A 17,365-nucleotide genomic window follows, 5' to 3' on the forward strand; every position below is an offset into this window, starting at 1 on the left:
AGTCCCCAAAGTCTCCAAAGCCCCTTGTATCATTCTTATGCTTTTGCATCCTCATAGCTTAGCTTCCATTTATCAGTGAGAATATACAATGTTTGGTTTTCCATTCCTGAGTTACATCATTTAGAATAACAGTCTCCAGTCTCTTCCAGGTCAGTGAAAATGCTGTTAATTCATTCCTTTTTATAGCTGCATAGTATTCCATCGTGTGTGTGTGTGTGTGTGTGTGTGTGTGTGTGTGTGTGTGTAACCGTTTCTTTATCCACTCATTGACTGATGGGTGTTTGTGGTGGTTTCATGATTTTCCAATTGTGAATTTTGCTGCTATAGCCATGTGTGTGTGAGTATCGTTTTGAATAATGACTTCTTTTCCTTTGGGTAGATAGCCAGTCATGGTATTGCTGGATCAAATGGTAGTTAAGTCACAAGGAAAAATAGATTCACTCTTTGTACACAATTGAAATCAAACTTCTGAGAGTGAGAAGCTGAGGAACTAGCTAGACTATGTCCAATTCACCTAGGAGTTACTTATTATTGAGTAAACTTGGGGAAAAGACACTATTAATCATAACCATTATTTTTCTCATTTTGAAACTTTTACTGATAGGTTCGTTTTGGTTTTTTACTTTTTTTATTGTACTTTAAGTTCTGGTGTATATGTGCAGATCTTGCAGGATTGTTGCATAGGTACACACATGCCATGGTGGTTTGCTGTCTCCATCCCCCCATCACCTACATCAGTCATTTCTCCCAGCATTATCCCTCCCAACCTCCTCACCCCCGCTGCTGTCCCTCCCTTAGCCCCCTATCCCCCAACAGACCCCAGTGTGTGACATTCCCCTCCCTATGCCCATGCTTCCCCATTGCTCAACACCCACCTATGAGTGAAAACATGCAGTGTTTGGTTTTCTGTTATTGTGTCAGTTTGCTGAGAATGATGGTTTCCAGATTCATCCATGTCCCTACAAAAAACACAAACTCATCCTTTTTATGGCTGCATAGTATTCCAGGGTATATATGTGCCACATTTTCCTTGCCCAGTCTATCATCCATGGGCATTTGGGTTGGTTCCAGGTCTTTGCTATTGTAAACAGTGCTGCAATGAACATACATGTGCATATGTCTTTATAACAGAACGATTTATAAGCCTTTGGATATATACCCAGTAACTGGATTGTCGGGTCAAATGGTATTTCTATTTCTAGGTCCTTGAGGAATCGCCACACTGTCTTCCACAATGGTTGAACTAATTTACACTCCAACAGTGTAAAAGTGTACCTATTTTTCCACATCCTCTCCAGCATCCGTTGTCTCCAGATTTCTTAATGATCACCATTCTAACTGGCATGAGATGGTATCTCAATGTGGTTTTGATTTGCATTTCTCTAATGACCAGTGATGATGAGCATCTTTTCATATGTTTGTTGGCCTCATAAATGTCTTCTTTTGAAAAGTGTCTATTCATATCCTTCGCCCACTTTTGAATGGATTTGTTTTTTTTTTTTTCTTGTAAATCTGCTTTAGTTCCTTGTAGATTCTAAATATTAGCCCTTTGTCAGATGGGTAGATTGCAATCATTTTTTCCCATTCTGTTGGTTGCCTGTTCACTCTAATGATAGTTTCTTTTGTTGCGCAGAAACTCTTGTTCAATTAGGTCCCATTTGTCTGTTTTGGCTTTTGTTGCCACTGCTTTTGGTGTTTTAATCATGAAGTCCTTACCTATGCCTATGTCCTGAATGGTTTTGCCTAGGTTTTCTTGTAGGGTTTTTATGGTGTTAGATCTTATGTTTAAATGTTTAATCCAACTGGAGTTAATTTTAGTGTAAGGTGTTAGGAAGGGGTCCAGTTTCAGCTTTCTGCACATGACTAGCCAGATTTCCAAACACCATTTATTAAACATGGAATCCATTCCCTATTGCTTGCTTTTGTCAGGTTTGTCAAAGATCAGATGGTTGTAGATGTGTGGCATTTCTTCCAAGGCCTCTGTTCTATTCCACTGTTCTATATATCTGTTTTGGTACCAGTACCATGCTGTTTTGATTACTGTAGCCTTGTAGTAGAGTTTGAAGTCAGATAGTGTGATGTCAACAGCTTTGTTCATTTGGCTTAGGATTGTCTTGGCTATGCAGGCTCTCTTTTGGTTCCACATGAAGTTTAAAGTTGTTTTTTTCAGCTCTGTGAAGAAGGTCAATGGCAGCTTGATGGGGATAGTATTGAATCTATAAATTACTTTGGGCAGTATGGCCATTTTCACAATATTGATTCTTCCTAACCATGAGCATGGAATGTTTTTCCATCTGTTGTGACCTCTCTTATTTCCTTGAGCAGTGGTTTGTAGTTCTCCTTGAAGAGGTCCTTTATATCCTTTGTTAGTTGTATTCCTAGGTATTTTATTCTCTTTGTAGCAATTGTGAATGGGAGTTCTCTCATGATTTGGCTCTCTGTCTGTTATTGGTGTATAGGAATGCTTGTGATTTCTGCACATTGATTTTGCATCCTGAGACTTTACTGAAGTTGCTTATCAGCTATAGAGATTTTGGGCTGAGACAATGGGGTCTTCTAAATATACAATCATGTTGCCTGCAAATAGAGACAATCTGACTTCCTCTTTTCCTAACTGAATACCTTTTATTTCTTTTTCTTGCCTGCTTGCTCTGGCTAGAACTTCCAATACTATATTGAATAGGAGTGGTGAGAGAGGGCACCATTGTATAGTGCCAGTTTTCAAAGGGAGTGCTTCCAGTTTTTGCCTTTTCAGCATGATATTGGCTGTGGGTTTGTCATAAATGGCTTTTATGATTTTGAGGTATGTTTCATCTATACCAAGTTTATTGAGGGTTTTTAGCAAAAAGGGCTGTTGCATTTTGAAGGCATTCCCTGGATCTACTGAGATAATCATGTGGTTTTTGTCTTTGGTTTTGTTTACATGATGGATTAAGTTTATAGATTTGTGTATGTTGAACCAGCCTTGCATCTCTGGGATGCAGTCTACTTGATTGTGATGGATAAGCTTTTTGGTGTGCTGCTGCATTCGGTTTGCCAGTATTTTATGGAAGATTTCTGCATCGATGTTCATCATGGATATTGGCCTACAGTTTTCTTTTTCAGTCGTGTCTCTGCCAGGTTTTGGTATCAGGATGATGTTGGTCTCATAAAATGAGTTAGGGAGGATTCCCTCTTTTTGTATTGTTTTTAATAGTTTCAGAAGGAATGGTACCAGCTCCTCTTTGTACATCTGGTAGCATTTGACTGTGAACCCGTCTGGACCAGGACTTTTTTTGGTTGGCAGACTATTAATAGCTGCCTCAACTTCAGCCCTTGTTATTGGTCTATTCAGGGTTGCAACTTCTTTCTGGTTTAGTCTTGGGAGGGTGCAAGTGTCCAGGAATTCATCCATTTCTTCTAGATTTACTGGTTTATGGGCATAGAGTTGTTTGTGGTAATCTCTCATGGCAGTTTTTATTTCTGTGGAATCAGTGGTGATATCCCTTTATCATTTTTTTATTCTATCTATTTGATTCTTTTCTCTTTTCTTTTTTATTATTCTGGCTAGCAGTCTATTTTGTTGATCTTTTCAAAAAACCAGCTCATGGATTTATTGATTTTTTTAAGGGTTTTTTTGTATCTCTATCTCCTTCTGTTCTGCTCTGATCTTAGTTATTTCTTGTCTTCTTCTAGCTTTTGAGTTTTTTTGATCTTGCTCCTCTAGCTCTTTCCATTTTGATGATAGGGTTTCGATTTTAGATCTTTGCTTGCTTCTCTTAAGGGCATTTATTACTATAAATTTTCCTCTAGACACTGCTTTAAATGTGTCCCAGAGATTCTGGCACGTTGTGTCTTCATTCTCATTGGTTTCAAAGAACATTTTTATTTTTGCCTTCATTTCATTGTTCGTCCAGTCATCATTCAGGAGCCAGTTGTTCAGTTTCCATGTAGTTGTGTGGTTTTGAGTGAGTTTCTTAATCCTGAGATCTAATTTGATTGCACTGTGTTCTGAGAGACTGTTTGTTATGAGTTCCATTCTTTTGCATTTGCCGAGGAGTAATTTACTTCTAATTATGTGGTCAATTTTAAAGGAAGTGTGATGTGGTGCTGAGAAGAACATATATTCTGTGGATTTAGGGTGGACAGTTCTGTAGATGTCTATTAGGTTTGCTTGGTCTAGGTCTGCATTCAACTCCTGGATATCCTTGTTTATTTTCTGTCTCATTGATCTGTCTAATATTGACAATGGAGTGTTAAAGTCTTCCACTATTACTGTGCGGGAGTCTAAGTCTCTTTGTAGGTCATTAAGGACTTGCTTTATGCATCTGAGTGCTCCTTTATTGGGTGCATATATATTTAGGATAGTTAGTTCTTCTTGTTGCATTGATCCTTTTACCATTTTGTAATGACCTTCTTTGTCTCTTTTGATCTTTGTTGTTGAAAGTCCGTTTTATCAGAGACTAGGATTAAAACTCCTGCTTTTTTTTTTTTTTTTTTTTTTTTGCTCTCCATTTGCTTGGTTAATCTTCTTCCATCTCTTTATTTGAGTCTATGTGTGTCTTTGCACATGAGATGGGTCTCCTGAATACAGCAGACCAATGGGTCTTGACTTTTTATCCAGTTTGCCAGTCTGTGTCTTTTAATTGGGGCATTTAGGCCATTTACATTTAACGTTAATATTGTTATATGTGAATTTGATCCTGCTATTGTGTTACTGGCTGGCTGTTTTGCCTGTTAGTTGACACAGTTTCTTCACTGCATTGTTGGTCGTTACCATTTAGTAGGTTTTTGCAGTGGCTAGTACTAGTTGTTCCTGTCCATGTTTAGTGCTTCCTCCAGGAGCTCTTGTAAGGCAGATCTGGTGGCAACAAAATCTCTCAGCATTTGACTATCTGTAAAGGATCTTATTTCTCCTTCATTTATGAAGCTTAGTTTGGCTGGATGTGAAATTCTGGGTTGAAAGTTCTTTTCTTTAAGGATGTTGAATATTGGCCGCCACTCTCTTCTGGTTTGTAGGGTTTCTGCCAGGAGATCCACTGTGAGTCTCATGGGCTTCCCTTTGTGGGTGACCCAACCTTTCTCTCTGACTGTCCTTAGCATTCTTTCCTTCATTTCAACTCTGGTGAATCTCACGATTATGTGCCTTGGGGTTGCTCTTTTTGAGGAATATCTTTGTGGTATTCTCTGTATTTCCTGGACTTGAATGTTGGCCTGCCTTGCTAGGTTGGGGAAGTTCTCCTGGATGATATCCCAAATAGTGTTTTCTAGCTTGGATTCATTCTCCCCAGCACATTCAGGTATACTGATCAAGCATAGATTAGGTCTTTTCACATAATCCCATATTTCTTGGAGCCTTTGTTCATTTTTTTCACTCTTTTTTCTCTAATCTTGCCTTCTCGTTTTATTTCAATGAGATAATCTTCAGTCTCTGATAACCTTTCTTCTGCTTGATTGATTTGGCTATTGAAACTTGTGTATGCTTCACGAAGTTCTTGTGCTGTGTTTCTCAGCTCCATCAAGTGATTTATGTTCTTTTCTAAGCTGGTTATTCTAGTTAGCTTTTCATCTAACCTTTTTTCAAGGTTTTTAGTTTCTTTGCATTAGGTTAGAACATATTCCTTTAGCTCAGAGAAGTTTTTTATTATCCACCTTCTAAAGTCTGCTTCTGTCAATTCATCAAACTCATTATCCATCCTGCTTTGTTCCCTTGCTGGTGAGGAGTTGTGATCCTTTGGAGGAGAAGAGGCATTCTGGACTTTGATGATTTCATCCTTTCTGAGCTGGTTTCTTCCTATCTTTGTGAATTTATCTACCTTTGATCTTTGAAGTTGGTGATTTCAGATGGGGTCTCTGAGTGGACGTCCTTTCTGTTGATGTTGAAGCTATCTCTTTTTGTTTTTTAGTTTTCCTTCTAATAGTCAGGTTCCTCTGCTGGAGGACTGATGGAGGTCCACTTCAGACCTTGCTTGCCTGGGAATCACCTGCAGGGGGTACAGAGCAGTGAGGATTACTGCCTAATCTTTCCTCTGGTAGCTTCATTCCAGAAGGGTACCCCCCAGGTGTCAGCCATAGCTTTCCTGTATGAGGTGTTTTTTTGGTTATTCAGGGGTCAGGGAGCCACCTGAGGAGTCTGTCCCTTGTCTGCATGCAGAAGTGCTGCTGGGCTGCCTCACACTCAGCCCTGCTGCTGTGTGGGCTTCCTCTGGCTTTTGTTTATACAGGTGAGATTAGACCCGCCTTCGCAATGGTGGATGCCCTTCCCCGCACTGAGCTCCATCTTCCCAGGTCAAGCTCAGATTGATGTGCTGGCAGCGGAACTCTCAAGGAAGAGGGCTTCAGTTTGCTGGTCTTTGTGGGGGTGGGACCTGCCAAGCCGTATCACCTGTCTCCCTGCTTTTAGCTCTCCCTCTTTCTGCAGGATGGGTAGATCCATCCCACAGGCACTCTCAGCACTAGTCAAAACTTCCATGCAGATCTGTGCTGACAACTGGTAGTGCCAGGCCAGCTGGAGCTGCTGCTCAGATCTCTGTCATTAACTTGCAGTGTTTTTCCGCCCGGCAGCATTCTCCTGGACTGTGGGTTGCAATGGCCATGGGAGAAACACAGTATCTGAACCAGAGTGCCAAGGGGGTAAAGTCCCCGATCCTTCAGCCAGTTGCACTTCCCGGGTGGGGCAGCACCCTGCCCTGGTTTGGTTTGCCCTCCTTGGGCTACACCCACTGTCCAACCAGTCCCACTGAAATGAACCTGGTACCTCGGTTGGAAATGCGGAAACCACTCGCCTTCTGTATCTCTCTCACCATGAACTGTGCTCTGGAGCTGTTCCTATTCAGCCACCTTGGCAGAAGTACCCATATAAGGTTTTAATATAACTTTACAAAAATAGAAAAATTTTACTAAATGTAAAGCTCAAATCTCTCCTTCTGTCAAGGCACTTGGAAAGACAGGTTTTATTTTGTTTTGTTTTTCTTGGATCAGAATTATATTTTAATACATATAGCATGGTGCCTAGAACAGAGTTGGTCTTTAATAAAGCTCAGAGGAAGAACAGGAGAAAAAAAAATTCTAGACAAGAGAGATGTAAGAAGGTTCTAATGCAGGTGAAAACTCAGCCCAGTCAATTAACTTAGTATAGGCCATGAGGGAATTTAAAGACAAGCAGGGGGATGAGGTGTAGTCATTGATAAGAGTGGTCAAGATATAGTGGGAGGATCTGGTTAGGTGTCACAGCATAAAAGGTCATATAAGCTATGACAAGGGGCTTAGATTTTACTATCTGTGTGATAGGAAACCACTGAAAGAATTTAAGCAGGAGACGAACATGATTTAATCACTGACTGCTATGTGAGGAATGGATTTATGAACAGACAAGAAACAGGAAGACCAATAGGAATTTATCCCAATGGAGATAAACTCCACAGGAGAAAAAAGAAAGATGATAACTGATTAGCATAGAGTAATAGTGATGATGATGGAGAGATATGGATGGGTTCCAAAGCTCTTCTGAAGATGGAATTAACAGGAATTGGTTATTCAATTAGGTGTAAGGATGAAGAAGTCAGCAATGGCAGGAATGACCCCCCAGGTATCAGACTTGAACCATTCAAGGGTTGAGGGGACATCCTATAGGTCTTCACTTAGACCCAAACACATTTACTTGATTTGGCAAACCAGTAAAAATCTGGTTTCTCTTAATAGAAATAGTCCTAGTTTGAGATCCTTTCACCTTCAGAAATGTGCCATAAATAGGCCATAAACTTGAAGAGCAGACTGGGGTATACTAGCATTGTCTAGTTCTTTAAGGACTCGTTCCCATTCTTCTTATCATGCTTAAATAATATTAATTTGAGGCTTTTATAGAGATAAGCAATTGCTCTTTTTCCCCCTGGCTTTAGGATCAATTAGAAAATAAATCCCAGCACCACAACCACCACCTCCCAAAAAAGACAGCTAGCCAGGGATAGGTAAGGTTGATTTGAGAACAAGCCCTCAGATCTGTGATCAAAGGCTATCTCACATACCCTACCCCGTACCTTGCTTGCCTCCCCCATTCTAGCCTTAACAAAGTCCAGTGGAGGAAAAGTATAGGTTTTAAAATGAGAACAGTCTATCCAGGATTCTTGCAGTAGTCCAACGTGTACAAGGAAGCAGAGAGGGAAAATCCCCACTTGCTTATCATCTTATAATTTTGTTCCATTCCATTGGGAAAAAAGTACCAATGGAGGCCAGATCCTCATGACATCACAGAAGGGAACGTGCTCCTGCTTCAGGGAGGACTGTGAATATGCTGTACTCTGCTTGCTGGGAGCAGCACTGAATGAGAACCAAGATTCAAAATAACTTTAACCCTAACCCTAACTCAAGATGGCTTAAAGAAAAACCTAAAACAACCAAAACCCTGGAAGATAACTTATGAACTATCATCTGGACATAGGGCCTGGCAAAGATTTCATGATGAAGATCCCAAAAGCAATTGAAATAGAAATAAAAATTGACAAGTGGGACCTAATTGAAGTATAGAACTTCTGCATAGCAAAAGAAACTATCAAAGTAAACAGACAACCTACAGAACAGGTAAAATATTGGCAAAATATGCATCTGACAAAAGTCTAATATCCAGAGTCTACAAGGAACTTAAATACACAAGCAAAAGAGAAACAGTCCCATTAAAAAGTGGGCAAAAGACATGTACAGACACTTTTCAAAAGAAGACATACATGTGGACAACAAGCATATGGAAAAATGTTCAACATCACTAATCATTAGAGAAATGCAAATTAAAACCACAATGATATACCATCTCACACCAGTCAAAATGGCTATTACTAAAAAGTCAAAAAATACCAGATGCTGGTGAGGTTGTGGCAGAAATAGAATGCTTATACACTGCTGGTGGGGATGTACATTGGTTCAACCATTGTGGAAAGCAGTCTGGCAATTTTTCAAAGAACTCAAAGCAAAATTACTATCCAACCCAGCAATCCCATTACCAGGTATATACCCAAAAAAATACAAATAATTCTGTCATAAAGACACAGGCACATATAATTTCATCACAGCACTATTCACAACAGCAAAGAATGGAATCAACTTAAATGCCCATCAACAGCAGACTGGATAAAGAAAACATGATACATATATACCATGGAATACTATGCAGCCATAAAAGGAATGAAAGCTGTCCTTTACAGCAACATAGTTGGAGCTGAAGGCCATTACCCTAAGTGAACTAACACAGAAAAAGAAAACCAAATACTGCATGTTCTCACTCATAAGTGGGAGTAAACACTGAGTACATATGGACACAACGAAGAAAAGAACAGACACCAGAGCCTACTTAAGGGTGTAGGGAGGGAGGAGGGTAAAGATCAAAAAGCTACCTATCAGGTACTATGTTTATTACCTGGATGGTAAAATAATGTGCACATAAAATCGCCATGACAGGTAATTTACTTATGTAACAAACCTATACCTGCACATATATCCCTGAACCAAAAAATAAAAGTTAAAAATTAAATTAAATTTTTAAATGACCAGAAATCTCTTCTGATCCCACGACTCATGTGCTGTGTGATTCTGGGGAGTGAGTGAATCCCTGCTAGGGATCACGAGTGATCATTAAAAGGAAATGTGATGGAAACTATAAAAGTTATGAGTTGTATTCTTCCTAAAGAGTTTACCAGTACCGCTTCCCACTTTGTGTACCTTGGGAAGTCTGAGGCACTTGAGCATTTTGTTGTCCTTCCCTAAGTCATTCAAACTTCCACGTACTATTTCTTCACTCAGACATCTTCAGTCTTTTTATCAGAAGTGAAATCATTTCTCCAGATGCTGAGTTGGAAGGTCGGTATGTAAAACCCACTCACACAGTTACCTATCGAGAAGCCTAGAGTTCCAAGGATCCTCAGAGAATATCTTAGGACTCTAAGCAACACAGTCTCTTCCTTTCCAACATTGTTAGACGCTGCAACTGCTACACAATTACTTCTCAGGAACAAAGTGACTGTATGTCCAAAGACCTAGACTATGGTTCTTCCCTTTCACAAGGTATTAGAAGGAACACACCCATTGTTCATCCATGTCAGGTGAAAAAAAGTCAAAATGCAAACAGGTGGGGGAAGAGGGACCCCCAAAAAGGCAAAAAGATGAGAACTACCAAGGATATATTTGATTGATAATAAAATCTCTAACAGCTAAATTTCCTTCATTTCCTTCCTTAGCTATATGGATGGTTTCTGTACAACTTTGTGCTATTTTTTATATTTACTTGCTTTTTTGACTTCTATGATTAGTGAAATCCATTTTAATCTAAAGTCTTTTGCTATTCCATAGGAATAGTTAGGGGGGAAACCCACATATTTTTGAAGAGACATGTAAACAGCATGCAGAGTACTGAGCTTTCTGAGGACTGAGGCTTCTGGCTTTCAGAGTTCTCATTTTCTTCAAATGTGGGTTTAGTCCTGCATTGAATTAGGCTGTAATATTCCCTTATATGATAAAGCATCATTTAACAGGAAGTTATACTCTTTTATGTTATATTTGCATTTCATTCATTTCGTTTCCATGATACTTTTTAGAAAATAAATGATAAATAGAAGCAGAACAGGTATTTGTAATTACTCGTGAGTCATTTGCTCTCACATAATTTAACAGCCATAGATTTTAATATTTATAGCACATGTTGAAAGGATTTAACATATGTAGTGATCTTCACCAAGTAACTCTATACTCTTCTTGAATACAAAGATGTAAATTTTGTCACCATTTATGCAATCTGCTAAAAATATTGCTATTAATTCATGTGAATGAGTTTTTCCTCTAAGATTTTAATTAAAACACAAATGCTTTGCACACTTCAATCTGCAATATCCTACACATGCATTTTTTAAATACTGACTGATCAGTTGGATAACAGGGGATTTCTTTGTAAGATGTTTTCTCATACCTGAAAATTTCCACAAAGCAGTAATTTTTGTGTGAAAGCCCATTCAAAAGCTAAATAAGCATCATACTACAAAGTTCTCAGTGGCAATTGTGTTCTCTTTGCAATCCTATGTATAACAAAATGTGCTCTAATAAGAAAAGAATAGAACTGGCCAAGCTGGGAGGAAAGAAGAAAGGGAAGAGAAGGAAAAATTGAGGACAACTGGCTTAGTCAGTCCAATATTGCAATTGCTCTGGTCGTGGGAGCTTGGAGACCCCTGTGCTTGGATAGGACAAGTTCAGGGGACATGCAGGATGAGCCTGTGATGGTTGGCACATTCTTGATGACAGTATTCATTATTTTCTCCAAGGTGCACTCTGATCAGAATGCTTACCCATCTGCAAGTGTTCTTTTGGATTGTTTTGGAAAGAGTGTTTCAAGGAGAGATTTCAACCTCACCAAAACCTGGTGAGATTAGTGATGATCCCAAAGCATTTAAAACTAATTGAAAGGTTATTCAGAAAGACCTGGATGGCTTCTATACAAAGAACACCATATAGTGAGATTCCTTATAGCTCTCCAACAACTGAAAATGTGGAGAAACCAGCTACCACTGATGTAATTGCCTACAATAGGTGCCCCTTTAAGTGCAAGGCATAATTGGATAATTAATATAATGTCAGCAGAAGACTTCCTGTTGCCATATCAAGTAGAAGTCTTCATTAAAAATATAAACGTGTAAGAAATATTGGCCAGCGAGTTTCTTAGAAACTTTGTCTAAGGAGAAAAATGTGCTGTGGCCAGAGGGACTGAATGCCATAAACATCATGCTAGTCCTAGATAGGAGCAGCAGGTTTCTGCTTCCCATTAACAGCCTAAAGGAGGGTGTTTTCATCAGGATTGGTGCTGATGTTCCATTTTCTTCTTGATTACAAGATGTTGAAAATCCACAGAATTAATTGAGATGCAGTCAAGAAATGGAGCCTGTAATAACATGTGCTAAAAAATGTTATACTCCATTTTATATTGACTGGTGCAAAATTTCATTTGGTTGATAAAACAAAGCAAGTGGCCACCTATCCAGAAGTGATTAGTGGAGGGGGAATTTTAGCTGATGATGGAGAGTACAAGCCCTTTTCAAAATGATTGTCTGAAAAGCAAACTAGTACTTGGATTTCCTAATTATACTAGCTGTGTCCTCGGCAGTAGCCCTGGTCTTTTTTCCAGTACTTCTTTACATCATGCATTGTCAACAGCAAGGAGTAGAAAAGAGAAACACGCAAACACCAGACGTCCAACTGGACCATCACAGCGCTATTCAGAAATCTGCCGAGGAGCTTCAAGACACATACAAGAGTAGAGAGATAGCATGGGCCCCATCAACATTTCCTGTGTTTCACTTGTAACTGGCAAAATCACACCTCCCCTACACACAGACAACCATGATAGTACTAACATGCCATTGGTGCAAATGCAGCAGAATCTGCCACATCCAATTTAGATTCCTCAACAGCAGACTACAAGTAAATATCATCCCTGAAGAAAGAGAACTGACCAATACATGAATTTACACTCAGACAATATAGCAGTTATATCTTATTTCTTTTCACTTCCAATAATGCATGAGCTTTTCTGGTATATGATGTGTATGTTCACTGTATTAACTATGTAGCAGATATCATAATACAATATAACTTTCATTTTACTAATGTATTTTTTTCTTAAAGCATTATTGACAATTTGGAAAACACTGATGACTTTATATTTGTTACAATTAAAAGTGATCTTTCAAATAAATACCAATGAAAAACAGGATGTAGAAATCTATTGAACTAAACAGGTATTCTAGCCTAGACAATTAGAATTTGAGAGAAAACCATGTCACAAGCAGGAAAGTTAACATTAATAAAGAAATCAAAAATCAGAAAATGTATTATCACAATCAAAACCATGTATAACTTTGGATTTCTAAAAGAGTTGTTATTCAATGCAAAATACTTTGCCCATCAATTATAAAGATAAAAAGCAACACCTGTTCAACCCTTAAATCTAAACTATGCCAGAGCTTTCCAAAATAATACAACTACTTCAGAATGTTGTGTATTTTAAAATTCTATGTTCTAATATAATTTTTAAAAATCTATTAAAGGTACTTCTTTAAGTGGCTAAACTTTCTTTCTAGAACAATAGCACAAATAGAGTAATACATTATAATAATGTCACTATATTCTTCAGAATTGTAAAAACAGCAATGACAAACCACATCCTTTTTTCTTTTGAAACATTCTTCATAGGCAACTTTTCAGCTGTGTTATTTTTGCTATTATATGTTATTATAATGCTATATATTCTTTCACCAGTTTTCTTAATACCAGTAAGAATTCATCAATAATTGTCGGCCATTACAAAGCAAAAGTAAAGATTTTTCTAGATGCACTTTTCAAAACAGAAGTGTGCATTTTCCTAAAGGGATGAAAGAGAAATGTTTGATTAACTGACACTCTGAAATCATTCCTGAGCAATCTGTTAGAATTTCTTTCTCTTTACAATGTTTTCTGTTCTATGCTATCAAGAACTATGAATCATAATTTCTGGCACCTAAAATCAAAGATGGTGAGAGGCACTATTAGCATCCTAAAAATATGCATGTCCTAATGCTCTCTTAAAATATGTCTGCTCAGAGATGTTTCAGATTTTCTCAGCCAAGCAAAATGACATTAACTAAGACCCTGGCATGAAGATTTGCTTATTTTAGTTTGCTTAACATTGTAACCACAGCACAACAATATTGCTACTCAATGGCAGATAAGTTATTCTCTCACATTTTCACTTATTGTTTATTAACATCACATGATAAACTATCAAATCACTTATGATCACTAATTACTTTGATAATTCAGTTAAAAAGGCAATAAACTAAAATGATATTAGAATTAGTTCTTCTCAAAATAAGAGAGCATTCTTTCTGTTTTAAAGGAGTCTGGTTAAAATTATTCAGCTTAAACTAGGAATAATTAAAGACAATTGATGATTTAAATCAAGATATCATAATCTGTCTACATCAGTTGCTGATAAACTTTTGGGGAAAAAAGCAAAAGTGATACTTTTTTTAATATGTATTCAGCACTCCTCAATGAAATTTAACTTTATTCGCCTTTTCCCTCTGAAAGTTTACTAAAGAATTCCAGGAGGAATTTCCCAAAAGAGAACAATATCCGGTAGCGTATTTAGCTGACTTGCCATAAAGGGGATGAGTAGGATGCAGAGAAGGTCAAAGCTAAGTCAACAGAGGACATCTTGTTATCCTCACATTACACCTTTGAGCCAAAGGCCTAATAAATACCTTTACAGAGAATAAAATGCAACAATATGAATACTTTTCTCTGCTAGAGATAGTAAGAAGACAAAGGTCATGTAATTGCATATCTTGTTGCATTGTTTCACTCCTTTTCTCTTTTTTAATAGAAAACAACAAATTATTCAAGGAAATACTGCCAACTGCTTTATTTCATATGTTAACTAGTATATTTATATGGTTCCAAAAATATAGTAGACTTGAAGCAAGATAAAATGGAAATGTTTCATGAATTCACTGGGAAAACCTGAAGAAATGTTTTAGTAGCAAAAGTACACAAAAAGTAGCAAAGAATGCAAAGAATTCTGGAAACAACTCTAACAGTGATATTAGAGAAGACGGAGAATTCAAAAAGAGACTTTGAACAAGTTCTAGAGAATAGACCCTGTATTAATCCATTTTCACACTGCTAATAAAACATATCCAAGACCGGGCAATTTACAAAGAAAAGACATTTAATGGAGAACTCACAGTTCTATGTGGCTGGGGAAGCCTCATAATCATGGTGGAAGGCAAGGAAGAGCAAGTCACATCTTACATGGATGGCAGCAGGCAAAGAGAGAGAGCTTGTGCAGGGAGACTCCCATTTTTAAAACCAGCAGATCTCGTGAGACTTAGTCACTATACTGAGAACAGCCTGGCAAAGACCCGCCCCCCCCCGCGCCATGATTCAGTTATCTCTCACTGGATTTCGTCCACAACATGTGGGAATTATGGGAGCTATAAGATGACATTTGGTTGGGGATAGGGAACCAAACCATATCAGCCCCCAACTAATGGATAAGGAAACAAGAACAAACAAATGAGTGATGACAAAAGACTTATTATTTTATCCTGAGATCATGCCTAGAAATCAAAGTTTTATTTATTCCATTAGCCTAGCATTCCCTAAGGATGTTTCTTGAAAACTAAATTCAATTGTGTTATTATAATGTATTCCAAAACGCATACTGTGTAATTAGTTATATATGTTGCCCAGAACAAATAATTTTATTATCAAAAAGTTGGGGTGTTAACCTCTAATACATTTCTTTATTGCAAGACCTTTCAAGAATCTTTAATATGCTAATGAATTTTATTACTCTCCACAAAGAGCATATGCTATGTTTCTTAAATGCTTTGACAAAGGAAATTTTATACAGAGAGACATAATTAGAGATAGGGAGCAATTCTAGAAATTGGTAGCCTATTGAACCCAGACTGACACTTCACAATAATTTTCCTTTTCCATCCTATAAAATTCAGACATAATTCTGCAGAGAAAAAAAAATTGTTTTTCTTTCAATTCATGCATTTAATTTTTTTTATTTTCTATTTGAATACTTTCTCTACATTATACTTACTCTATTATAGTATCTTTTATTTAACTTCTTCAAAAATAAAAACATTAAAAGTGCTAAACATACTTAGTTACATTAGATCTTAGTTACAGAAGTAGCTCCAAGTAGAGTGGCTCTGATCCCTGTTAATCATATACATGGTCACCCTTTTGGCTAGGAACTTCAAAACTTGGAACCAAAGGAACTTGACTCAAGAAGGTAGACAAAGCAGGTGAGTTAATTATCTGTTCACTTGAGACCCCACTTTTTAAAAAAATTAATATTTAATTTATTCTAAAACATCATCAATTGTAATGCATGTTCTGGTTTAAGAGATGTAAAAAAAGGCAGGGGAATGTCCATCTAAATATTGATAAAATACAGTATATATACCTATAATTACAAAGATAATGAGACAAGTCATACAATTTTGTTTATAAACTTATGAGTATAAATTGTATTTCTATGTATATGTTTATTAAAATAAATATCAATATATGCATATATATACATATGTAGCTATAGGGAGATTAGATAGGTAGGTAGGTAGATAGATTGATAGATTTATTGGTTATGATCTCTGAGTGGACATAGAAAAAATGACACATGGAGAGAGAGAGAGAGAGAGATTTATTGGTTATGATCTCTGAAATGACATACAAAAAAATGACACATGGTAAAACTGAGCAGTCTTAGACCCTAAACTTGATTTCCAAATCATTATGTAGGATACAAGATTAATTCAATGCTGCATCAGGATAGTATAAGATGAGCCTAAAATATTTTGCTGTGGTAGAAAATAGGAAGTCCTCAAAGGATGATGAGAACGTATCGAACGATACAACTCAAAGGGCTCCCATGTCCAAATGTGAGCATCAAATTAGTGATCATAGTGGATTATAGCTCATGAAACAAGATAAGAATTCATGAATCCACATTAATACAAATAAATACATATTTGTTCAAATGAGGGTTTAGCTGACATAGAATAGGAGAAAGGAGATACTATCTATGAATGATGCAACAAGAATCAAGCTTTAATCTGCCATTTGAAAGCACAGAAATGAGCAGAGGCAGAATTGCAAATATATTAGGAGGGTGCAGAAAAGAACAAGAAATAAAAGTCTAAATCGTCATGTATTTCATCAGGAAATTAATAGAGAAGAAACAGCAAGGTAACCATATTATTTAATTAATAGAGAAGAAACAGCAAGGTAACCATATTATTTAATTAATAGAGAAGAAACAGCAAGGTAACCATATTATTTAGAAATATATAAGTAACTTCCTTAAGATTCAAAAACTAGAATAATGAAAAGGTAGTGTCTCTAAAAAAATGTTTGGAGTGAGGAGTGATAGGTTTGGGGGCTGCTGCATTTTATTATAAGCCTGACTACACAATTCAATTTTTAAGCTTATACATTGATTTCATTGATAAAAGCTTTAAAAATTGTGTACTCAAACTGCTGCTTCTTTTATAGAGTCACAATTTTTTAGCATGTCTAAAGATCTTAGCCTTTTTGTGGTTGTTTTCAGCCTCGCTGATGGTCGAGATGTGATTGTCATAAATTCACTATGTTCTTTAAAAATCTGTACTGCTTTACACTGCCTTAATTTGCTTCAACTAAGCTTCAAGTACTGCTACCCAGGTCTCATGTACTGGAATTTGATAAATTATTTTTTTCAATTTGATCAAATCCCCTTTTGATTTTGTGTCACTTAAAATTGTGTAAAATTTTCCTTTTATTTGAATATTTGCCTACCAACTCTATGATTTCAGCAACT

At 37.1% G+C, this 17,365-nt stretch overlaps 1 long non-coding RNA gene and 1 pseudogene across 1 annotated transcript in view; one reads left to right on the plus strand and one right to left on the minus strand.

Annotated features, from left to right (window-relative positions):
- Positions 1-17,365, minus strand: part of LOC135276997 (uncharacterized) — a 397,212-nt gene that overhangs the window by 153,014 nt on the left and 226,833 nt on the right. The gene's annotated exons all lie outside the window — the stretch shown is intronic.
- Positions 6,568-12,446, plus strand: LOC105731595 (epsilon-sarcoglycan-like; annotated as a pseudogene).

The sequence above is a fragment of the Aotus nancymaae genome, unplaced genomic scaffold (assembly GCF_030222135.1).
Source record: "Aotus nancymaae isolate 86718 unplaced genomic scaffold, 86718_ANA_hifiasm-v0.15.2.pri h1tg000029l, whole genome shotgun sequence".
NCBI lineage: Eukaryota > Metazoa > Chordata > Mammalia > Primates > Aotidae > Aotus > Aotus nancymaae.